Source organism: Ochotona curzoniae, unplaced genomic scaffold, assembly GCF_017591425.1.
Source record: "Ochotona curzoniae isolate NIBS_2020 unplaced genomic scaffold, NIBS_Ocur_1.0 scaffold_4506, whole genome shotgun sequence".
NCBI lineage: Eukaryota > Metazoa > Chordata > Mammalia > Lagomorpha > Ochotonidae > Ochotona > Ochotona curzoniae.
In genome coordinates, this window is record NW_024467119.1 from 68,100,016 (window position 1) to 68,126,704 (window position 26,689).

The following is a 26,689-nucleotide window of genomic DNA, read 5'->3' on the forward strand; positions in this document are numbered from 1 at the left end:
TTCCATGGAGAATAAATATATCTTTTTAAAAAAATCTAAATAAACGAGATGTTTACCTTTGATGTAAAAAACTCTTAGAAATTCCAGCATATCAAGATTCTTTAAAAAATTTAAGAAACTGCATTCCATCATGAACTATGTGTGGATATCAACTTTTGCACCAATTCACATTTTTTAATTCCAATTTTCTATGAATGTTTTGAAGAACCCGTGTAATGTCAGTTTGTCCTGATGCTATGCAAAGAGGCAGGCCAGTGAGACAGCCTTCCTGGGCCACACAGCCTTAGTGAGGCTGCAATGGCTACTGGAGCCCCATACCAAAGTATGTCTTGCATGTGGGCATTTGGGACACCTACTTCCCACGTCGGTGTGCCTGGTTCAGTTACTGATTGTAACTCCTTGCTGATACTTGCTCTGGGAAGTAGCACCTGATGGTTCATGTACCTGGACCCCTGCTACCACTGTAGGATCTCAGGACTGAGTTCTGAACTCCTGACTTCCATCTGGTGTAACAGCAACTACTGCATTTGGGGAGTGAATCAGTGGATGGAGTGTGTGTGTTCTCTCTCACTCTCTATTCATCTTCGTCTGCTTTTTAAATAGGATGAAAAGAAATAAACACTAAAAAAAAAAAAAGAGCAGCTTTTGGAGGCATCCTTGTTTTCCTAGTGTGGGTCTGCTAGTCAGTCACTAGCTGAGAGTGGCCGTAGGCAGCATAGGCTCAGTGCAAAAACACCAAGGCAATAATACAGCAGAGTGGGAGGTGGGTGTGGCCAGCACAGGCTTCAGTGGAGATGCTGCAGAGCCCAGAGCCAGCTCCAGGGGCCAGGTCCAGTTTACCTCGAGCAGCTGGGCTCACCCTAGTGCCTGTGGAATGAGGTTGTAAAGTTTTCTACCTTTATGTGGACAATCTCACCTCCAGAGACCCTTCTGCAGATGCTGTCATGAATTCCCATCCCTGAAGCTCATGGAATGAGTAGGACAGCTCCTGGAATGCACTCTCGCAGAGCAGAATGCTGCCAACACTGCTGACTAATCTTCCCTGGCTCATTTTTTTTCTCCCGTCCCAGTCTAGCCAACCTTTGTTCTCCCACAAAACAAAGAAAACTAGGACTAAACCACTTCCTTTATTTTGCTGAAACTGGAGGACAGACAGATTTCTGTATTCATTTTGACCATTGTCCTATGTCCACCTAGCCACGGCTTGGGTTGGTCAGGACTTCAGGGCTCTGACCCCTTCTCAGATCACTCCCAGAAGGGCAATGATGAACCTTTAGAATATATCTGTGTATGACTACCTAGGTACACATAAATGCGTGCATGAGAGGAGCCTTCAAAACTCATGCAAACACGCATATTATGAACAAACTATGCATTGGTTTCCATTTTTTTGGCACCAGAATCAATTCATAATAACTTCTCATGACATGCTTGAATTATACTTAGTTTCAAGCACTAAGAAGGGATAATCTAACAATTTGAAGATCATCCCCATCAGAGCAACATGAGTTTCACTAAAATTGAAGATCAAAAAACAAATTTATGGTGACGTTTTACAAAAAGGTTACTGGGACCATGGTTCACAGGAAGCAGCTGTTAACAAATAAATGACTCATTTTAAGAAGAAATGAGACAATGCTGGAAGTGACTCTCACAGTGGCAGACCACCCACATCAATTCACAAGAGAAAAAAAATCAGTCCTGTTCATGCACTAACTGAAGAGGACCACCGATGAACAGCAGCAACAGTAGTGCAGATCACAGACACCCAGCTGGTTCTGATGGAAAAATTAAAGTGAAACAAACTTTCTATTCAGTGAGTGAGAAAACTTCACCCAGATCAGCTGCAGACAGGAGCAGAGTTTTCAATGGAAATTTGAAACAAGTGGGATTGTGATCCTAAGGGATTTCTCCAAAGGACGGTAGATGGAGGGAAACATGGCTTAACCAAGAGATAAAACACAACCAAAGCAATGGCTACAAGAAGTGAAAGTGGTCCAGTTGAGGAAAAAGACACACTGGACAAATGCAATTCTGGGGGATGCTCAAGACCTTTTTTTTTTTTTTATTGTTGACTTTCTTTAAAGACAAAGAATGATAACATCTACTAGAAGAGTGTTTTAAGAAAGCTAGCCAAAGCTTTAACAGAAAAATGCCTGGGAAAGCTCTACCAGAGAATCTTCCTTCTTCACTACATGCACTCACTCACTCTTTTCACAAAAGAAGGGCAATTTTGTAACAGTTTTGATAGAAAAGTGTTAGGCATTGGCTATACAATTCTGAATTGCCTCCTTCAAATTCTTTCTTGTTTCCTAATATTAAAAAGCCCCTAAAGGGTACCCATTTTTCTTCAGTTGGTAATGTGAAGCAGACTGCACTGACATGGTTACATTACCAACTTGCTCAGTTCCTTAGGGATGGACTAAATCACGGATAACATAACTTACAATGATCTCTTGAACTTGATGGAAGTTTATGGTGAGAAATAAAGCTTGTACTTCTAATTTTTGTTTTAATTATGCTTTTAACAAACCTTTTGAAGTTCCTTTGTATACAACAGATGTGATATGCCAAAGGACTTCAAAAACTGGAATTAAGCTAAAAGATAAGTTGATTTTTGAGCACGAAATTTTTGAGATATATGTATGATGTTTCCATAATATGTATTTTCCATATTTTTAACACCCTTACATATCCATATACAACTGCCTGAAACGAAAGATTGTAACCTTCCTTTTCCCTGACTAGAGTAAAACCATATACCATATTCTAGCGCTTGTCCTTGAACTAACTCTGCAGAATTGTTGGTGGCCACTATCAGATCTCAGGACTTCACTCTTTCCTCTGAAACAACTTCTTTTTTATCTCTCCCCTTTCCTGTTTTCTCTACTTGTCTAGAACTTAAATGTTGGCATTCCTAAGATTCTACCCTTGGTTCCTTCCCTTTTCTTTGTGCACATTCTCTATCACTTCTACTCCCAGTCATCCTTGGCTCCTTGTTGTTTTTCTCTATGCTCCTTCAATCTTTCTCACCATCTAAAATTCAAACTCTATTCCTATCCAGTGTTCAGGGTACTAACCAAGATGTACAAATATATGTCCATTGCCACACATTCTGACAGGCATTTTATGTGTATGTGTGTGTATGTACATGGGTGTATGTTTGAGAGACAGAGAGGCAGAGAGAGAGAGAATGTTATAAGCCTTACAACAATCAAGCGAAGTAGATGTTAAAAAAAATTCCACAGTTGTACATGGGGAAAGAGAATTCATATAAATTTAGCTAATAGCTTGAAATTGTAGTTGGCAAAATGGATCTTCACGTCGAAGATCCAAGGCAGGTCCCCCTGCAGAGTCCTGTCTAGTTCCTGAACAGCTGCTGCTTCTGCTGGCTGACGATCCCAAATATTCTTTGGTAGGACACCCTCAGTATGGCTAGATCCTTTCTCCAGAAATGAACATGACCATACTCCTCCTTCTGTAGAAACTCCTGTTGGCTATACCCTAGGATTAAGTCCTTATCAGTGGGTATAACCAATGGTTGTCAAATTCATCAACTGTTGTGATCCTCTGACAGCATACTGATGCCTGGGTCCCTTAAAAAGAGATGGTGATTTTATTGATCTGGGATGTGGCCTGTGTTGGGACATTTGTAAAACACCCCAAGTTATTCAAATGTGTAAAATGAGTTTGGCTATCACTGGTTAGGTCCCTCCCATTCTCTTTGCCATCTCTCCAATATCAGTCTTCATACCAAAGCTGTTGCAACAGGCCATCCAGTTCCCTGTACTGGAACCCCGTCTCTCTTTGACAACTTAATTTCTTTTTTCTTAAGATTTATTTTTATTGGAAAGTCAGATTTACAGAGAGAAGGAGAGACAGAGAAAGATCTTCCATCTACTGGTTCACTCCCCAAGTGGCTGCAACGGCTGGAGCTCAGCGGTTCTGAAACCAGGAGCCAGGAACTTCTTCTGGGTGTTCCAAGGCTTTGGGCTAAGTTCTACTGCTTTTCCAGGCCACAAGCTGGGAGCTGGATGGAAAGTGGAACAGCTGGAATATGAGCCAGCAGCCATACGGGATGCTGTCATATGCAAGGCGAGGACTTTTTGCCTCTAGGCTATTGTGTTGGGCCTTCTTTGCCAAATTTCTACATCCTTTGATATTCAGCTCCTTTGTCGCTATTTTCACCCTTGCTGCCCTCTGCTCTTGCCACTGCCTACCACTACCTATTCATGCTACACTATAATCTAGCTGTATATATATATATATATATATATATCGTTTTTTTAAATTTTCTAGATCTGTGTTGGATAAGAATGAATATTCTTGTTACTCGCCACCCAGAACACGATTCTTGGCAACAACGAAGTGCTCTGTAATATCTACATAAGGCTAATTCAACAAGTTGATGGACAAATGGAATTGCACAAGAAATTTATTTTGTACAAAACATTTTTAAAATCTACGCATTGTTTCTCATAATATGCATTTTCCATGAACTTTAAGAATTAATTTATTTGAAAGGCAGAGAGAGAGACAGAGAGAAAGAGAGAGAGAGACACCAAGATCCATTTTCTCCCACCTACCCACACACACAGGAAGAGTTGTCACCCCAAATGCCACAACAGCCTTGAGCCAGGGGCCAAATTCAATCCAAGTCTCCTGTATGGGTGGCAGGAACCCAATCACTTGAGCCCTCACTACAACTTCTCAGGAATCTGGAGCCAGAGTCAAGAATTGAACTCAGGTACTCTAATGTGCGATGCAAATATTTCACTTGGCATCCTAACAGCTAGGGCAAGCATTCAGCACCCCACAAACTTTTTAAGGTCCCTTGCATAAGAAATGTAAAGGGAACTGGCATTGTGACACAGGGATTAAGTGTTATCTGAATACCAGTCTCCCTTATGGGCACTGCTTCAGGTTCTGGCTGCTCTGCTTTGGGATCCAGCTCCCTGCTAAGGTGGACAGAAAATGGTCCACGTGCCTGGGGCCCTGCAACCCACGAGAGACCTAAATGGAGTTCCTGCCTCCTGGCTTCAGCTTCGGCCAGACATGGTTGTTCTGAAGAGTGAATCAGCAGATGGAAGATCTTTCTTTCATGGAAATGGAAAGCCCAATGGACTAGTATAAGACTCTGGAGACCTAAGCCTAGGTATCAATGTTGACTGAAAATGCTTGGAATTTGGGGATTTGTAGCAGTACAGATTCACCATTGAACCCTAGCTCCAGTTACTACCTATATGATCTGTCCTAGGCTGCCATGCCGCAGCAAGCTTTAGTCGCCTCTTCCATAAAACAGAACAATTGCAGTACCTGTAATACAGGGTTCTGCAAGGTGGCTGTTAAAAACTGCTGCTATCATCCTAACTAGCCCTGGTCTGCTCATTTTTTGGTGCCGACTGCCGGCATGCCACATTCTTTCTCTGTGCCCTTTTCTCATCTGAGGGACTTGTACAGTGATATTGCGTCCCTCTCTCTCAAAGCAAAGGTGAAAGTGGTGACGGTACAGACGCTTTGAAAGAACACAAAATGCCCAATGAATGCAATGCATTGCAATTAGTTTGCACTGCTTGTATTTACTTCCCAATCTCTGCACCTTCTTTGACCTTTTGTGATAGTATCAGGACATGCATTTGTTTTATATGCAAACCCCTGACAGTTGAGGATAACATATTCACCAACTTTCCAGAAGCTAAATTTGCAAATGCTATAAGGGAAGCTAAGTTTCCCTAAAAACATGATGAATTGGTCATGGAATATTAGTACTATTACTTCAAATCTATAATGACAAATGCAGAACCAAAAGAACCAATAAATACTTAAAAAATAATATCTGCTACAAAATAATAATTTCCCACTATTGTCAATGACATCACTATTACAGTAATGCCAGAACCTAACATGAACCCAATAAAATCTCTAAAATCTAAACAGTAATGATTAATAATAACAAAAGATCATTTCAAGGGAGCAAATGACAGACAGGAAATTAGAGGCTAAAGGAGATACAGGCTCTGGGTCAGCATGTGGCTCAATCATAAATGCCCTAATCCATCTGTGTTATTGTTTGGCCTCAAATTCATACTCTTGTATAATTTTAGGGTGTCTTCTATAATGTAATATTATGAAAAAAATTATGCCTGAATTTCAAAACATTTTTGCATCTAGATAAACTTATCTTTTAATTCTATTTCCATGAACACCCTGCAGTACCTTAGACTAATTATTCATTCATACCCTGATTCTTTAGTGAATAGAAACCTTCAACAGTGAGTTCCCAAATTCCCAAAGTCAAGTCAACTACGTTCACATCCTGACTTCTTGGAATTGCCGTCAACAGCTTGGGAATAAAGTAGATCATGTAAGGTAGGGTTAAGGAACCTTCAAAGAAGCTTAAATTCCCCACCTACTAATCTGACTAACGATAAAGTTAAATACGGATAAAAATACTTTTTGGACAAATAATGCAAAGTTGCTTCTTGCTTTTTACCATAAACTTCACTTATTAATCATATTTTTCTTTTTTAAGTTATTCAAGTATGTTATTTCTAAAACAAAGGATTTATGAAATAAAGGCAAGTCATAATGTTGAAATTTCAATAGCATTTACTTCAACTCTACAAAGTACATTTGAGAAAAATTAAAAATGTCTTTTTGGAGGCAACATCGTGGCACAATGAGTTAAGCTGTTGCCTAATGTCAATATACCACACCAGAGAGGCACTTTGAATCCCAGCTGCTCCACTTCTGCTCTAGCTCCCTGCTAATGTGCCTGAGAATGCAGCAAAAAAAAAGGGGGGGGCATGTAGCTGGCCCTCTGATACTCATGTGGAAGACCTGGATGGAGTTTCTGGTCCCTAGCTTTAGCCTGGTGACTCAGACCTGGCTTTTGCAGCCATCTGGGAGTGGACCTGAGGATCCAACACAACATCCTCCTTCAGTCCCTCCCCCTCCCCAATTTTGTCTGCCTTTCAAACATAGAAAGAACTCAATGTTTAAAAAAAGTTGCAACTGTCCTCTCTCAGTATAGCTGAAAATTCAACGAAATGCTTTAGTTCTAATTCAAAGAAACGTTGTTTTCCAAATAAAGGTTGTTTTTCTCCTTGGAAAATTGCAATCAGCCTTCAATTGGGTCTTCTGGGGCACACAAGAAGCTGGAATGTTTCTGCCTGAGCAGTCTGGGGCCTGGACTGCAGCAGACAAAGTTGAAGGTGCAGCCTCAGGAGGGCACAGGTGACCTTGGGAGGCAAGTCCTCACTATGCCTGCTTTTAGCTCCAGAACCATCATTCTTATGCCTTTCATATCCCTTGTCACTGAATTATAGGGCCCTTTGGCCTTTGTAAAAGCAGGGTGCTTTTATTTTTTTATTTGTTCTCTAACTAAAACACAATAAATTAAGTGTGCTTATCTGTGTGGAGGGGGCCAGTGTTGAGCCTTCATCCTTTCTTCGCATCAGCTACTCTTCCATCCCATTTTGCGCTTCCAACAGACTCTCAGCAACGAACAGAGCAGGCTTAGTGGCTTGGCTGTGATCTTCTCCTTGCTTTTCTTTTCTGAGCTAAGGGTGTTGATGGGGCCTCAGCCCAGGCTGCCAGCTTCAGACGGCCTGGTGGGGTCCTGGTAGGGCCACATCAACCCTGATCCTGACAAGCAGTCTTATGGGGCCATGGTGAGGGCTATGTCCCCAAGTCCACATTGTGCTCTGCACACCTGGAACCCAATGTTCCCTCCCTATAGGCCCTTGGCTTTATTTCCTTATAACTGTGTGCATCTGTAAGCCCAGAAAGTGACCAAGGGAGAGCACAGGGATATCTGAGGTGAGGGAGGCACCCTGGGATGCAGGGCACAGCAAGGACACAAAGAAAGCTGCGTGCTGTGGGGGAGTTGAGTCATAGAAGCTCCTTGATGAGGCAAGAATTCTGCAGTCAAACGGCCTTTCCCAGTTTCTGGAAAGCTGCACTTGTTTAAGGTGGCCTCTAGAACATGTTTTACTTAACAGTTTGTTAGCCCCTCGTGTAATGACCGACCACCAGTCATGTGGTATGCAGGCCTATACGCATCTTCTGGCTTGGGCCCGTTCAGGTTAACAGCAGGCCTTTCTCTCATGCTCACATACCAGTTCAGGGGGAATGCAGCACAACCTTTGGGCTTGTGGTGGGCTGGGGAAGGTGGGGGGGTGAGCCTCCATTCCCAACAGCCAGGCCTCTGCGCACTGCCGCCTGCTCTTCCAATTCAGTCATTGACTGAATTTGTAACCGAGGATCAAAAGCTGCTACGTGTCCCCTCCAAAGGGGTTTTCCTAGAGTTTGGCTGCTCCTGGTCGGACCCTGGGCCCACAGAGGCTCCAGGCTGCTGTGCCAACCACACACTGCCACGTGCCCTCCTTTTTCTTTCATTGATTTTTCTCTCTTCCTCACTGGATTAGTTCACCCCTCTTTTTTTTTTAAATCACGCTACAGACAGAGAGGGAGAGGCTATGGTGGAAGTTGGCCAAGCAAGGATGAGGGGTGGGGGAGCGGCTTGCGATTCCGGTTTGACGCTAATGATTTGTGTACAATTCAAGGTCAGAGAATGATATGTGAGGCTTGTGCGCCCACCCACACAAGCATACACAATTTAGTACTTGATTATATCAGCATATAGCACTAATACATCTCCTACTGCCTTGTTCACTTGCCTCTCCAATTAGACAGAAAACGCAGAGGGCAGAGACCACATGTTAAGTGCCTTTTGTTGCCCGTAACACCCACCACCTTATTAGGCACATAATAGGCATTTGATAAATATGCTTTGTTAAAACAGGCTTGCCTCTGTTAATGAAATAAATGTGCTCTTGAAATGTTCTGAATCCAGTGCATTCTAGTCCATGGAATCGGATTGTAATGATAGCAGGAATGTTGCAGTGGGAATAGTACAACAAATCCTTTTTCAAAGCCAATACCCATGCATTCAGGTTGCTGTATAGTCTTAATTTTTTGAGTTGCACCAGGGAATCCTAACCTGGGAGGCTGTGAATCCCTGCAATTGCAGCCACCTTTGTTTGCATTTTTCTGATCTCACAGCTTGAGTTTTCATTGTGTTCTCAAAAGGATGCACTGCTTAGAAAGAATGATAAAGCCCAGGGGCCTAGTGGGTACACAGAAGTGATCTAAGAGTTTAAGAAAAAAAAATTCACCAGCTTTGGAAGGTAGAAATCATCGTCTGAAGCTACCATTTGTCTGTGCTGACATTGTGGCATAGCCAGTAAATCTGCCACCTGAGATGCCAGTATCTTATGTGGGTACTGGTTCACATCCTGGCTCCTCCACTTCTGATGCAGCTCCCTATTAATGGTCTGAGAAAAGCCAGCAGAGGCTGGCCCAAGTGCTTGAGCAGACCCAGATGAAGCTCCTGGCTTTGGCCTCACTGAGCTCTGGCCATTGTGACCACTTCAGGCGTGAGGCAGCAAACACAGATCTCTGTCTCTCTGCCTCTTCGTCTCTAACTCTGACTTTCAACCAATAACAACAAGGAACTATCATTTATTGAGCGGCTGTTACATAGTGAACACTTGCCTTTCTCCAAGGGGGACACTGTCACGTCACACAGCCAGGGGAGGACCTGCAGAGACCTGCCCCTGGTGCACAGTTAATGAGCATCACATGAGAGGTCAGACTCAGGATCTGTTTCCTTCCACATTTCAAAATGTTTCAACAAAATGGTTTCTGACTCTCTCATGCCCTTCCTAAAATAATAATGACAATAATGATCATATTAAGTCAATTAATATATATTGTGTTATTTTTATTTTTTTCATTTCACAGATGAGAAAGCTAAGTTGAGAAATACGTATGAATTACAGTGTAGATGATACTTGCTAAAGACCCCATAGCTGGCAAGTGGGGGATTCCAAAGAAAGCCACCTACTGTTGAGTACACTATTCCTCACTGCTTTTTACAGCCCCTAAGGGGTGACCTGTGCTGCCTGTGGCTTATACAAAAATCAGTGGACTGGGCTGTGGCTTGCAGGTGCCATAATTACTCTCCTGGGATGGAATTCTTTCCCTTCACCTTCTTCCAGAGATAAGCCCAAGTTGTCAAGCTTTTATAAAGCATTTATTTTGTATCCAGGGCTGTGTTTGACACTACAGGAAAGGGTAAAGTGTGTGTGTGTGTGTGTGAAGCAATCATACTTTTCAGTCAAAATTTTGGATATGTTTTCTGCCTATCTGATTACACTTAGGGTATATTTAGGAAGATGGTGATTGTGCAGTCAACTGTGCAAGCTGCACAAGTAATACTCTGTGTGCAGTCATCAAGTCATACCATCTACAGATTTAGTAGGAACTCGCAGACAACACTGTTGATGTTGGATATATATGGAAGGCTGGTGGCAGGATCATGCAAGATTCATTTTACATTATGAATTCATAGCATTTAGCTACCTAACTTGATACTATGCGAGTAAATTAATATGTAAAAGTGCTGTTAGCTCTTAAAAAAAAAAAAGGAAATTGAAATGCATGTTTACTATGTTACCTGGAAGGCAGCTCTGCCCAGAAGTAAAGTGTTACCTGGCCCTAATTTCAAAAGGCTCAAAGGACTTGGAGTTCAAATCTCCACTTGTCCTTAAGGGAAAAAAATGTTACCTGACCTTTTTAAGTCTCAGTCTTCTCAAATGTAAATAGAAATAATTATATTTTTATGACAATTTTTGCTGCCATAGGCTAAACAAAGAAATGGTGTCATCTAGAACAGTACTTCTAGCATTGGACTGACTTGAAATATGGTGGTATTTTGTTTTTACAGTATCATGTCTAAAGAAGTGGGATGTGCAAAAATAATAAATTGGTAAAATTTCCCATTAAAAATCAAAACAGGATAAAGGTTACAAATTCTCCATCCCCAAGAATGGCAACATTGGTATTGAAAAGAAATTCAATACTCACAATACAAATCACAGGAAAAGAATTCTGAAATAAATCTTCTCCTGTGCATTGGTTTATCCAAATTTCCTTCCCAAGTTTATTTATTATGCTGACATTTTATTTTTTAAAATAATCTTGTCTGATCCAAAGGGAGCCTCAGAAATGGGTGGAACCTCTGGAATGTGTTATGGTGCTTCTTGTGCATGTCAACCATTACAATGAATTATCTTAATCCCAAATTTGTCTGGGAGCCACAGCAAAGAGAAGATGGATTGAAAACCCTGATTGCTCTGTTCCAAATTTCTGTAGCAGTTTAATGTATTTAAAACACAATTCCTTTTTTAAAAATTAGGTTTATTTAAGTATTAAAAAACGGAGTGACATGGAATGACAGAGAGGAAGAAAGACACACACACTTTCACACACACAGTTAGTTGTTACTTTTCCTTCAGAGTCTCTTCTGAAATACCAACAATAGCTGGGGCGAGGTTGGGCTGAGTCAGGAGCCAGGGACTCAACCCGTGCCTCCCATGTAGATGGGAGGAACCCAAGGACTTAGGGCATTATCTCTTGCTTTCCCGAGTGTATTAGCAGGAAACTGAACAGAGTAGCTGGGACTGAGAACAGGCACCCTGTTATGGAATGTGGATGTGGATGTCCTAAGTGGCAACTTAACCTGCTATGCGACAATGCCTGCCCCTAAGGCCAAATACTTCAAAAATCCCAATTTCTAGAAATGAAGAGGTGAGTGTGGGCAGTGGAGCAAAGACATGTGTATGCCCATGATAATGGAGAACTCTACCTTTCCTTCCCAGTTGATATGCAGATCAATTAGACCCATGAAGTTCAAGATCTTTGTTTTTAAAGACCCCAGGAAGTTCATGCTCTAAAAGGAATACAATTATTGCTTTCTAACGTGCAGTCTCCTCAGTGAAAATGACAAGACTGAGGTAACTGTAGGATACTGCAGACAACAAATCTTTATCCAGAGACAGGAGTGAAAAGAATCTAGGAGGTTGGAGAAAAACAGTGTAAAAAAAATCTGCCGATGTCACTGCCAAAATAGAATTAGCAGTTAATTTTCATACACGTTCAGGTTGCTACTCCATGACTCATAGGACTACAAAGCAGAAATACACCAGCAGCTGTTTACACAACCACCCAAATGCCACTCCCAAACCCCAACAAAAAGCACAGAATATTCGTTAAGAAATAAACATTATGGGAAATATGGGGTGGAGGGGAGGTTAAAGGGCTAGATGCATAAGACAGTATTGCAATTTGCTTCACCACCTATCACATCTTTAGAAGTTAAAAGTGACTCTGAAGCTTAGAATCCACTGTCCTGGCAAAGGTAGAAAAAAATAAGAGCAGAAGTTGTCTGTGCTCTTCCAATGGTTTCTTGTGCATTTTGTTCTGTGCTTGACAACACGCAGGCAAAACAGTCGAGCATTTAAGAGCTCAAGTTTGTATTCACATGCACTTTGGTTTTTAGCTCTAGTGCTTACTTGTTGTGTAGCCTCTAACAGATAATTTAAATTTCCAGGCTAGTTCAAGGTCATTTGAACAAGGAATCAAAGCATCCACACCAAGTTCTTGGCACACTGAGAGCATTCCATGGATGGCGGCTTTTATATAGTCTCACTTTTGACCAGACTGTCCTAACCTCAGTGCTATGAAGACATTTTGCAGTAGACAATGTTTTGCTTGGAGGGTCTTTCCTGGTCTAATCAGTGGTTTCAGCAGGATCTCTGGCTTTCATATAATAGATGCCAGTAGTAGCCTCAATGTCCCTCCTATTTCTGGTTGTTACAGGAAAAACATCTCTAGATGTTGCCGAATGTACACTGGAGGAGATAGGAACAAAGTTTCCTGTGGTTCAGAATCAGTTCTTTGGATTAATTCAGGTTCTGGAAGATGAAGATACTTTCATTTTTCTCTTTGACATACATATTTTCAAGTTCTACCTTTAGAAAATTCCTACTCTTAGACTGGAAGTCTAAAAATCAATCACATAGCTATTAGGGTCTCAGTCTACTCATCTTATGATCATTATTTCATGACTTTCTCTTATTCCAAGTTCTGATCCTGAAAATTCTACTCCTTCCTTCCTTCCTTCCTTCCTTCCTTCCTTCCTTCCTTCCTTCCTTCCTTTCTTCCTTCCTTCCTTCCTTCCTTCCTTCCTTCCTTCCTTCCTTCCTTCCTTCCTTCCTTCCTTCCTTTCTTCCTTCCTTCCTTCCCTCCCTCCCTCCCTCCTTCCTTCCTTCCTTCCCTCCCTCCTTCCTTCCTTCCTTCCTTCCTTCCTTCCTTCCTTCCTTCCTTCCTTCCTTCCTTCCTTCCTTCCTTCCTTCCTTCCTTTCTTCCCTCCCTCCCTCTTGCTTCCATCTACCCATCCCTCCCTTCCTCTTTTCCTTCCCATTTCAAAGCTAGAGAAACAGAGAGGTAAAGAAAGAGAGGCAGTCACAGATTCTCCATTCCATGGTTTACATCTCCAAATGCCAACAAGAGCCAAGACTGGGCTAGGCTCACTCTAGGATCCCGGAACTAAACTGAGCCCCCTGCATGGGGAGCACGGACTCAACTCTTTCATGTCATCAAGGATTTAAAATGCTTTATCTGCATGAAGACATGTAAACAGTAATATATGTTCAACTAGAAAAACAGGAAATTCAGATAAACAGAGAGAGAAAGAAAAAAAATTTATAATTCCATAATAGAAATTAACTAGGCTTAATGTAATGATGACAGAAAGGTTTTCAGACATTTTTCAAATAGATGGATGTGAATATATGCCTGTATATACATACACATATATTCATATGTACACATATATAAAATCATACTTGAAAAAGTTTGTGAAAAACTTGGATTGAAAATTAAGCAGATTTTCTTACAAGATAATTTGAAATGTATGCAGTTTTTATAATTTACATTTCACACATTATCTGAAGACCATTGTATATACTCACATTATATACCCATAGCATTCATTTAATAATTATTTTTCAGTTATTCATTCTAGCCATCTCCAGACCGACACTAGTCTCTCTCCATACATACATATATACATATTTCTTATATATACATATAAGGAATATATATATATACATATATATACATACATATATATCCTATTTTCAAGTACAACATCATTTGAGACCTGTTTCATCCATTCATGTTTTCTACTACCATCTAGATGTGAAGGAACCCAAAATTCATATTTTCATATTCTCATTTCTCCACAGAAAGAGAACTTCAATTGAATGACCCAAATGACAATTAATCCAAATACTGGGGTGACTTTCCCCCTTTGGTGGATTCCTTCTTTCCCTGTCAACCACGCCTTTCCTCAGAGAGCAGATCCACAGTTTGCTAACCAGATTTGACCCCAGTCCTTCTTTTCATGTTCTGACTCCTGCCTATGGTCACTTTAACCACACTCGTCTTTTTCCTTGGATCTGGTTCCATGGTCACAAGCAGTCAGGTCCTAATTATTTTGTGCTGTTTCCTGGTGTCTATCCTGCCAATCACTACAATCAAGATAGGACTCTGCTCTTTTCAGAAACCCACAATGACTACCCATGACTTCTTGTATCACAAGTGAGATCTTAATAACAAGCTCGGAGGGGCTTCCTCCCCGCATCAAGTCATTCTCCCTGGCCCCTTCTATTGCTACACCTCAGCCAGCACTTTTTGTTGTTGGTCAACACTTCACAGCCCACAGTTCTCTCATCCCCTTCTGAACAGCCACCCATTACGGATAAAGTAAATCAAATCTGATGCTTGAAACCTTTGAGAAAATGAGAAAAGTCAGAACATTCGTAAATTATCCTTCTCTTATATTTTAGTTACCAGTGGCACCTAATTATTTATCACATTAATGAGGCTATATCTTTTTTTAAGGGAGGGGGCTACAGATGATTGGCAAATGTTTTATTTATTTGTTTTGGCTCTAAAAGCCTGCTTCCCTAGATGTGCAATACTACCAAGTCAATCAAACACACACTGGTTCTTGTCAAGGCAGGTGCACTTACTGAGTCCAGAAAGCAACTGGCTGGTTTTGCTCAATGAAAAGATGTACAAGCAATAACCTGTGAATGTGATCATTCTAACTTGCACAACATGTCACTCTGTTGACTATACTGTATGCTATTATTATTTAGGTCTTTCCAAATTCAACTTTTAATAGAAGCAGGGATCAGGGTTTTTACTTGCTTTGTGATGCTCACAGCAACAAGAACACAACTTTGCATGCAACTGCGTCATCAGTAAATGTTGCTGGGTGATTCACATTTGAAGGAACTGGAAAAGAAAGGCCTGAAGGCTGTAGGGGAGTTGTATGCATGCATCTTGCTGAAATGACACACATGCTGGGAGAAAGGACTCAGTGGCCAGGGCCTGAGGGCTCTGCCCCTGAAAGCCTTACTCACAGCGAGTTTCAGGTACTCAGGGCAGCACCCAAGTGTGAAATGGAAAGCAGGGGAATGGCGGGACAGGCTGAATGAATGCCAAGGTGTGTGGGTAGAGGTGGGCTGCATCTACTGCAGCCTCAGGTCCTGCTTGCTGGGAGACAGCTATATAAGACAGAGAGCACAGATTAAGAGAAGTCTCCAAGTAAAAAGGCAAGGGAATGCATTCTGAAGCAGAAATGGAAATGGGTACCAAGAACAAGTAGGTCTTAGTGTAAATGAGAGCATGCCCAGAGGATCCCACTACATCTCTGCCCTGGGACCAGGTCTGAGGTTGCTCTGTGAGAGCAGAGGTGTGTTGAGCTGGAGCTTGTAGCTTCCTCCCTCCACTCACCCAGCACTCCTTTCCCAACCACATCTGCTCATCAGGGCCAGTTTGGCTCCTCCCATCCACACTTTCCAAAGTTAACAGCTATTTGTGAGAATTATGGCATCACAGATGTGTCTGCACATCTCTGACACTCCCTTCAGAAACAGGAATTCAGTTCTCCTCCCATGGAGTGTGACTGGACCCCCAATACTTGGCTTCTAATGAATGGAGTCATGAAGGTGTGGGTGTGCCAGTACTAGATGGAAAAGGTACGGTGGCTTCCGGCTTGCTCTCTCTACAGTCACGCACTCTGGGAGAGCCAACTGCTATGTCATCAAGGCCCCTGGAGGCTGCCACAGTGGGTCATCCACAAAGCCCACCTCCAGCCCCAATCAGGCTTCCAGATGACAGCAGCCCTGGGGGACAACCTGCCTATAGCCTCTTGGGACCCCTGCAGCAGAGCCACTTGGCTATACTGTTCCTGGACTCCCTCCAGCAGAGTGTGGGAGGAGACATATTGGCTGTGTGAAGCTGCTGAGTTTGGGGTGTTATTTGCAACACAGCAATAGATAACGAATCCAATCATTTTCCAAGAGAGTCCTTCTTTATTTTGGAATTAAGCTGTCAACATGTTTGCTGAAAGGACTGTTTCAATCTAAAAAAAATCCCCCAACCTTAAGAAAAATCACTTGAAATAATTTCCCCAGTTTTAGAATGTTTGTTTGCCAGCTTGTCATATTTAAAAAGCTAAGATAAATGGTTACAAATGCCCTGATGAATTAAACCCCGTGTTCCTTTTAAACTTGCAGGGTTTAACAAAGACACATGATTTTTTTTTCTCATATAATGTGAATCTGTTAGTAACTGGGCCATTGTAAGGCCTTTTGACTCAAAGATACCTCTGAGGTCAGGGTGGGGAGTGGTGAGATCATCTTTGAAGTGTTTTCCTTATTTAAGATCATTTAACATAAGCAAATGAAAAAGGTGCCATTTTCATATTACTCATTAAGCTATGATAAATTAGTGATTTTTATTTTAAATGGAGGTGCATGTAGGAGGAATAATTTTGTTAGAACTAGGATGAAAAAACAAGCTCGTTTTCTTAAATCAGCAGTGTAACTAAGAGTTGGCATTGAAAAGAGGATGTTAATACACCCATACCATTATGTTTGTGGTGCCTACTCTCATGAGCCTCCCATAAATGCAACATGTTTCTTCTGCAGTATTTCCAGCTCACGATGTTTATTGCCTGGACACTGCAGGTGAGCAATCAATGTCTGCTGAATGAATGAAGCGGGGAAACTGAAGCAGGCACAGTTAGATTCTCCTACAGGCTTTAAAAGGTGTGAATGAGGGAGTCTATGATGAGTAGTTTTCATTTAAAGACAAACTTATTACACACTGTGGCTTTAGTAGTAATTATATAAGTATATAAGCGACTCCACACAGAATTGTCCTACCAATCTTTTTAAGATCATGCCCATTTTCTATGGGAAAACCTACAAGTCACAGAGGTTATGTAACCCACCCAAAGCCCTGTAAGTAATGAATTGCTGATGTCAGAACTCCTACTGTTCCACACTCCACCACCTCCCAACCAAGTGACCTCATACAGTGTCACAGCCAGACAGTCGGTGAGGGCAAGGCAAGGGAAGATGGAAGTGGCACGAGTCGTGCACAAGTAGAGGACCATGGTTGCATCGAGGTGTTTGGGGGCAATTGTGTTTACCCACGAGTTTCTCTCGCTAGATCGCCAATTTAACACCTGCCAACCGTCCAATTATTCATGTTCACGTGGAGCTAAGTGGGCGCCTCTGCAGCTGCACACCTTTCTTTCTCAACATAATTAATGAAGCTCATCAAAACCTTAGAAAACAAGCCCAGAGCACCAGCCACTCTCATTGACGCATTAATAGGGGGTCAGGTGCTCCTGACCTCGCCGCGGGATGCTGGTGCAGCTCCAAAGCTGCTGCTCACAAAAGCTACATGTTGATGACAGAGAGGGGATGTGTGCAAGCATTGCTTTCTCTGGAGAAGCAGGGGCTACAGCATGCACATATGGATGTGAGAGGCACTGTAGACAGTGGCCCAAGAATACTAGGTGAATGCTAGTAACACGAGCATCAAAGTAACTGGGTGTCCAGGTGCCCACAGGGGAGGGTCCCTGGAGGAGACAAGGAAACCCCCAAGTACCTGTCCAGTATAGAATAACATAGCATTTCAAAGGTGCTGTAGAAAATCTGAGACTCACAAAGAGCAAACATCACTTTACTTCACTTCTTCCTCATCCTGCTTGATCATACAGCAAAGTTTTTGCTTGTGTGCAGATTGCACTGTCTAACACAGTAGCTGCTGGCCACATGGGGTTCTTGGGCACTTAAAGCATGGCTCTTCCAACTGAGCCAGGCTGAGTCTAAAAGGCACTCAGAACTCAAACAGTTGGTCTGAAGAAAAGAATGTAAAATACCCATTAGTGATCTTATTGATTACATACTGACACTAAGTTTAATATGTTGGATTCAACCAAAAATACTGAAATTAACTTCATTAGTTTCTTTTTGCCTTTCATACCACAGCCAACAAAAATATCAAGAATTGCATGGTTTACCCTTGGAGCCTGTGTTGTATTTTTATTAGATGGTCCTGCTGTAGAGCATGGAACATCTAAACCTGTCACTGCTTGCAAATGTTAAATGATTTTACGAGTCTCGTCTCTGGGCTTTTTCTGCCATGCTAATGAAAATCATACTAATGGGTGATATTGAAACTAGCATGATCGGCCATGAATGCAATTCTACATTTAAATGTGAACCGTCTTGCATTCCAGGGCCTTCAATCACCATTCAGCCCCAAAACTTCCCAAGACAGGCCTGCACTTGCTGTGGCAAGAGCATTCCGTGCCACTCAGCAACACATCTGATCATTCTTAATGCGCCGAATCAAAAGCTGACTCTCTGCTCTGTGCTCAGAGCTTGGTAGGGAACATCCATGTGGACTCAGGGATGCTATCCATGGCTGTGCAGGGTGTGCACAGCACAATGGGGTCCACAGGAGGGCACACAAGGGACTGACCTCACACAGCAGGTACCTGGAAGGCTGGTCAGGAGTTCGTATGATCAGAGCAGGTACCTGAAGTAGACTGTTCTTTGTGCCCAGAGATAATCTTTTTTCTTGCACTGCTGGCAAACTTCAGCTTGGCACCAAGCCCATTAGAACATGCTTTGTATGAACCAGCTAGATCCCAGTGCAGACAGAAGCCCCGAAATTTCAGATCAAAAAGCAATTAGAGAACACAGATATGTTTCTAAAACTCCTAGGAAAATCACAATTTCAATAAATGGGAGTTAATTGTTTGGCTACTATTTGGGGTCCCTACTGCTAAGTCAAAATGCATAGGTAAATTACATATCACATTCAGCAGTCATGACAATGTACTATAAATCCAACTAGCAAGAGGAGCATTTTGATTCTTTATAAGCTTGCTTTGATGCCAACCATTTGGTGTCATGAAGAAGGCTGATTCTGTAGAAATTTGCCCAAGAACCAAGATATAATAGAAGACCTTTATATAGGAAAGGCTTGTTCTTTTCTTTCCCAAAGAGTTCTATAATCTCTAGGAAAGCCCAGGATTGTTATATATGGTTAATGAATGATGATATAATAGGTCTTAGGCTGTGTTCCGCTCATAAACTTAAATAAGGACCATCTTAAGAGATGACACTCTCCAAAGAGATAAAACATAAGTAAGTAAACCGTTACAGTAAAAACATTAAGCACAAAGAGCCTGCTACAGATATAGCCTGTTAATAACAGAAATAACATGAATTTGTTGAAATATAAATACTTAGGGACACAGGTAGTTATTGGCAGATTAATGGTGGTTTGGTGTAGCATAAAATTTGTTATTTTTAAACTGTTCGAAATTTCTTGTTTAAATTTTTATTTTTTCTGAAAGACAGAGAAAAAGATCTTCTATCTGCTGAGTTACTCCCTCAAATGAGCACAAGAGAGCCAGGGCTAGTCAGGCCAAGGATGGGAACCCAGAATGGAATCTGGACCTCCAATGTGGACAGAGACCTACAGGCTTGCGCCATCACCTGCTTCCTCCCAGGATGTGCTGAGCAGAAAGCTGGAATTGTGAGTGGAACCAGGACTCCAACCCAGGCATTCTGATATGGGATGTGTGAGCCCCAGGCAGCGTCTTAACTCAGTGTCAAATGTGTGTGCCTGGCAGAAACTTTAAAAACTTAACCAGGAACTTTTTCATATCTTTTTCTGAGTGTGAAACAATACTTCAACAGTTGGGATCTATCAATCAAAAAAATAAGATAAATAATAAGTTGCATAAACAAGTGTTTGAATTGCTTCCAACTGAACGTAAGATTTGATCACTTCAGAGTCTGTTATACCATCCTAATAGTCAAACTCATGACCACAATGGTTGATTCTGTTCCCTTTCATCTTGTTACACAGTCGCCAAGTTCTTTACTTCTTTCTCTCAATGCCCTTCTCCCTGTTTCTCCCTTACATTTTAATTGCCACATCCAGATAGAGATTCCTCCTGTCTCCCACTTGAAACAGTAGAAAGTACCTTCATTGTTCTATTCAAATCTCATTGCATTCTTCTCTGGCCAGGGCCTCCCCTCCAGACAGGCTGGAATCTGAATTGCTGGCTTTTGGGAGCAATCCTCTGCCTCCAGCAGAGGGTTTCTCCCACCTCTGTCCATCTGTTTCTTACTCATTCTGGTCTGTCCTCAAACTTACTTCCCCTTGGGTAGTTACTTTGATCTATCTGGGCTGTACAGTCCCTCTCCCTTCTCTCAGCTGAGTGATCCTCAATGTAGAATTTAATAGGGAGGCTCTTACCTTGGGCTGCCTTATATGGACTTCTTATCTTTTTGACTACGCTGTCCCTTGCTAGACCCTCTCTGTTTTTTGGTATCTCTCTTTGAGCTAAATATTCAGAATCCTAGGATTGAATACACATGGCAGCATGACTGGTTGAGTTTCACAACTCCCTTATTTGGTCAGACCCTTAGACTCCTGCCAGGAAACAAGAGAGAGCTGGGCCCTCCCTCTTCCTGGTGAACGAAGCCCCAGACAGCATTGAGTGGGGCCCTGGGTGTAGGATAAGGCACCTTGAAAAGAGGGGGGAAAAGGACAACTTGGGAAGTGGAATGAAACTGGGCCTCTGATTGAGGCAAGGCCTCAAAGCCCAGGAACACTGGCACATTCTAAGGGTAACTATGTATCAGAACACAGAACATGGTGAGCTGTCACCCTGTTGACTAACAGAGGGCAGCCTTGCTCTGATAAGCCTTGTGGTGCCTTTGTTGCACACACTGCCCATTCCACTGCAGTCTCTTCTACAGACCTTGAGGGAGCAGCTCAACACACACAGGCACTACCTTTATGGGTCCTGCGAAGGAAATCGGATCAACCAATCTTCTGCAGAGACAAGGGCCAGCCCACCCCTTGTCATGCTAGCAGGACAGGGAGCAGGTGGGATGACGTACTGCTTTATCCTACTAAGGAAATCAACAGTACTGTAATAGCCATATTTAAGCAGATACAAGTATTTAGCATTCGTGGGCTGCTTTAGCTGCAGTTTGGTATTATGTGCTATTTCTCTATCAGAAAACAGCAGTGTTAGTGTTTTTGTATGGGGGTGGAGGGTGGTGCTGCTTATCGAAGTGCACATTCCCAGGCCTCATCCGAGACCTAGGGATTTAGCAGTGGATTCTGATTACCTGCATCTTGAACGTTTTCCCCAGGTGGTTCTTTGGCCCATAAATGTTTCAGAACCACTATCTGATGGGTTATAAGCTTTCTTAGTAAACAAGAATGTTCTTGTCTGAAAAAAGAAAATACACACACACAGATCCTTTTTAGAGAATTCTCATTGGGCTCCAATTAAAATCCTCCCTTTATCCCCCAATACCATTAGAAAACTAATTCCTTTCCTCAAACTTTTCATTTTCACTTAGGTTATTTTCTCTTAGAAATACAATCTTTGCATTTGTAAGACTGCAGTGAAATATCAATCGGGATTTTCCACACAGGCCAGGATGCGCATGGAAATGATTTATTTTACCTATCAGCAGGGACATTTCATTTATTATCTGGACTTCTGGAGTTCTTCTGCCCACTGATTTCCCTGGGCTGGGAGGGATTGCATTCCATCAGTGATGAGTGTTCCATCAATATTTTACCTTGTACCTGAGTTGCCAGATACGATCGGCTTAGTCAGGGTCATAGAACCTAAACTGTTTTATAGTCCTTGAAGTTAGTCAATATTTTCAAAATTCTGAAAACGAATCAATGGCTTTAATCACAAGTTCTTGTTCTCAAATAGTATGATGATCATGTTGACACTTCAGTCCTTTTGAATACATGCATTTGACCTTTGTATACTTTATGTTAACATAATACTTTAGGTTTTTGAAATCTGCCGTGTTAAAGTTCCAAGTCTTATAAACAAATAATGTGGAATTTTCTGTGAGAGAAACATTTTAACATTGGATAACATTCAATATTCAAACAGGAAAGTGCTGAGTTATTCCAGGGGCCACTAGTAGAGTGAATGCCCACACTGATCTTGGCTTTTTCCAATCTCTCTGGACAACAGAAAGAAAGGAATGAAAATAATGGAAACATTCAAGAACAAAAATGGGAGGTGGTAACAGCAATCAAGTGATGTCAACAGAATTTTGGAAGAAAAAAAATGAAATGGCTAAGTGGTCAATGAACTAGCAGCTAAAGAAAGTCAGATATTCCCGTAGAAGGGAAGCCAACTATCCACACAAAGTGGTTTAAGCTGAAGAATGTCTTAAGCACTTTGGTGACTTTGGCCTCAGAGGCATCCTGAGGTCCCGTGGAATGAAGAGATGTGGCTGACACCCTTCCCAGAGTGAAGAAATGAAGGTGCATTACTTTGGAGAGAGGAGTCACCAGTCTAAATTCCTGGTTCCCAGGCTGCTGCTACAGTAAGGATGTAGCTTGTCTTACAAGGGTTCCTGTGCTGAATAACTTTGCTGCACACTGTGGTGATGAGGGGCGTGATAAAAGCTTTAACAGGGGTCCTCATGCGCGGGAAGTAGGTCATTGGGGATGCTGCCTTTGGGAAAGAGTGAGGCAGAACGTTTGTTCTTATTAGAATAATGAGTATGTCTGGCCCCTGCACTTTTGTGTCTGGCTTCCTGTCCAGCCAGGTGCCCTCTTCTTGCATTCATGCACCACCACTGTGATGATGCCATGGACCATGGAGCCCTCACCAGAGTATAAGCAGGCACCAGAACTGAGAAACTAAAGTACACTTCTGTTCTTCACAATCTGCTCAGCCTCAGGTACCTGAGCAACAGAAAATGGACCAAGGCACGGGTCTGACAGAGGCAAGTAGAGAATTCACAGCACAACAAGGAGATCAAATGAAAGTCTACATAGTCTACACGGAGACATCTCTCATCTTCATCACCATCAGCTAGCTCCTTGCCCCTGCTCAAGTCCAGAAACTAGCACCCAGATTTACCACCCTCAGCAATGAGCCTGGGAGGGTCTGTTCTGGCTGACCAAGGCATAACAATCTGCAGGAAGTGACCCAGTGCAATGGTCAGACGCTAACCCCGTCACCTAGTCACCTTACAGTAAGCATCACATTTACAGCCTTCTCTATGAACATACAGCAACTAGCCAGCTTTATTGTGTCTCACTCTTGCCAAAGCAGAGCAGAGAACAGCTTCTAGTATAAAAGAAAAGAGAACAAGAGAAACATGAATAGAAGGGTACTTAGGAAAAATAGAGGCAAATCAGGGAGTGCGAACAGACAACCGAAAATGATCATTAATATCCTTAGATTGGCAAGTCAGAGTATAAGAAAGAGCCTGCAGAAATTAAATATGATCAATAAAAGGAAATATCTAGTATCAAGTCTGGGGGACAAAATGAAGGAAATATCAAACAATGTAGAACAATAGGAAAATGGTTAAGAAAATAGAAAATAGGGGAAAATTAGATCATAATACAAGGGACTTCATATGAATAGAAGTTCTAGAAAATTGAACAAGGAGAAAAGGGAAAAAAATAAATGATCAAGAGAAGAATGCCAAAACATAAAACAGATCTTAAAGGATATACATTTAAAAGTTACAGTACTACATTCACTATGTGAATGCAAAAGAGCTGCTTCAAGATAAAATTTCAGGGATAAAGAGCAGATGTGAATCCATGAATTACACATGTAGGATGCAGGATCCAAGCATCACTGACCTTTTCAATAGTAGGAAAATCAGTGGTTTAAGAAGAAATGTCTGCAAAATTCTAACTGGATATATTTTCTCAACTTTAATTCTGCATCATATAAATAATCAATCAAATGTAATGTTAGAACCATTCACAAAATGAGTCTAGAAAGCAAATCTCTCATGTATTCTTTCACAAGAAACCATGAAGATGTGTTCCATCAATGTGAGGGCATAATCAAAGAAGGAGGGAGGGATCTTGAAATCAGCTAATGTAGCACAAGAGGGTGGAAAAGCCATTCAGAAATGATGGCAAAGGGCAGCTTCAAGATGTCAGTTAAGGAATAGGGCAAGAAAGCAGGTGTTAGAAGCAGGCAAATGTCGGGGAGCACAGAAGCATTCTACAAAGACACCAAAGCAGGTGAGAAAAAAGGGAAAGGAAGGAAATGCAGGGATAAGAAAAAGGAAAGAAAAATAGCAAAAGAAATTACGAATCCTAAAAAAAAAAAAACCAAGAAGTTGTACAGGAACCACAATCATGGCATCCTGTGACACTGAACGAAGAGGCACTATGCAAAATTAGCTAGGTAAATAGGGAATACTTCTTAAATCACAATTTGTGTTATTGATTTTTTTTTTTTTTTGCTTAAAAGTATTGGGAAAGAAGTAAAAGGAGACTGTGTTGGGGTGGGGTAAATTGCATATGTGTGGGAGTAAAATTCTCATCCTGCAGAATCAAATCACTGAAAAATCGAGAGACAACCATTTATTAGGATAAATGGGCAGACAACTTAATGAATTGAAGTGGTTGCCTTTGGGAAGCAGAAGTTATAAACAGACTAAGCAAAGCACAGCACTGCTGCTTCTCATCATGAACCCTGCAGCACTACTTGACTTTCTGAAAGATATGCATGCATTACTAGGATAAAGTAAACAATATATATCTTGAAGAAGCTGAGCAGAGGGATGCAAGGTCCTTAAAGTTAAGGAAAACATATCTTCAAAACGGACTTCTATGATGGTTATGAATACTGGAGTTTTGTTCTTTCTGCAATTTTTATGGCTAAAATGCTTCTAATGTGCCACACAGGACACCTCACACATCTTGGAAAAATGAAACTGGAAAGGGAAAGCAGTTTGTAAAAATGCTTTTCTATATATCAGTATCTATATCTACCTCTGTGTATGTATCTATAGCTATATCTATCTCATTAGTATGGTAGACACAGCCAAACACACAAAACCCTTACGTAAAGAACAACACAGTAATCTCCGATTTATCTCCTTCTGTGCATCATGTCGTGGAGATTTTTCACATTCACTCTTCCACTTAGGAATTATTCTTGGGCTATCGGAAGGTAGGCCTATGACATGCCTTGACCCAAAAGGCAGTTATTGGTTTTGGGGTTATTTTTTCCCTAGTTGTTCCATTATTGTTTGTCACACCCAGGGGTTGAGTCAGCCTGCCCAGTAATCTCACTGTTCCACCAAGGTCCCCTTAAATCATCTGTTATCAAAGGAGCCGTTGTAGACCTGCCTTTCCAGTTTTTCCATTTGATCTCAAAAGCAGCTCTGTGTGGACTATGCTAATGTTTTCCCCATTGGCACTGGCAATCAACTTAAACGTACTTTTGGCTCAAATTGTGACAACTGCCATAAAACTATTTATTCAACATCTCTGTGCTTCAGAAAAATATGAGGCCCTATGCCGAAATTAGCCCAAATTGAGAGGGGGCAAGAATAAAGAGATTGATCCTTTTGTAAAGGAACATCAGGGCTATCAAAAGGCAATAGGTAGACACAACCCAGGTTAAATTCTCATTCATCATAGAAGCATATTTACAAAATTAGCAATCTGGAAGTCCAATAACAAAATGCTCAACAATGATACACACAGAGAAAGAGGGAGGGAGAGAGGAAGGGGGGATTAACAGAGAGAGAATGGAAAATGATCAAAGCAACAAAATAAAACACAAAGCAAAACAAAACACAAAGAGAATATCTAAAAACTTAAAATGGTGGAAATTTTATTGATGGTTTCCTTGTTGCTACTGTAGCTAGTCGTGTAGGAATCAGAAGGAAATGTTAAGGGGGGAAAAGGGTATGTGGTAAAATAAAAGTAAATGTGAATGCTGAAGATTTGAGAACATTCACTACAACAAGTATCCACAATTAATACATATACAGAAACAGAAAATAATGGTATTACCAATTGGCCAATCTAAGAAAGATTATTTAAAAACTAGCATCTTAGAAAAACTATATCTTTTTTTTTTAAATAGGTAGTTTCATTTCTTTAAGAAAGCATCTGGATGATAGAGTTAACACATGTATGATAGAAATCTAGAAAATCTTGTAAGAGGTAAGGGGAGATACAATAATGATTTCTTTCCAAAAAGAAATCTGCATTCTAACATTTGACTTGCTATTTTTCTACCCATATTAAAAAACACAATTTGGACTGTAACATTTATAAACTGCTTCTTTTACCTATATAATGAGCATTTTCTTTGATTAATCATTCTTTCATATTAAAAGTTATACATTAGCTTTCTAAAATACCTATTTCAGTTCTGATTTTTCACCATCATAAGTAACAATATGTCCCTAACTTTTGCTCAACCCTCTGATTACAGGAAAATGTAAATTTTGAGAAGTGGAATTACTAGATAAAACACATGTAACATTTTGAAAAAATACTTTCTATTTTATATTCTCTCTTTTATGAGATATATTCAGGAAGTGTTTAAATTTCTATTTAT

General features: G+C 41.2%; 1 protein-coding gene and 1 long non-coding RNA gene across 2 annotated transcripts in view; both read right to left on the reverse strand.

Moving 5' to 3' along the window:
* MAML3 (mastermind like transcriptional coactivator 3) overlaps positions 1-26,689 on the reverse strand; it is a 433,325-nt gene that overhangs the window by 143,598 nt on the left and 263,038 nt on the right. The window lies entirely within an intron of this gene.
* On the reverse strand, positions 11,314-24,098 carry LOC121147231. The gene is made up of 3 exons (XR_005882354.1): positions 21,562-24,098; positions 19,394-19,396; positions 11,314-11,326 (listed from the first exon to the last, which is right to left on the reverse strand). It is a non-coding gene; the product is annotated as an uncharacterized LOC121147231 (long non-coding RNA).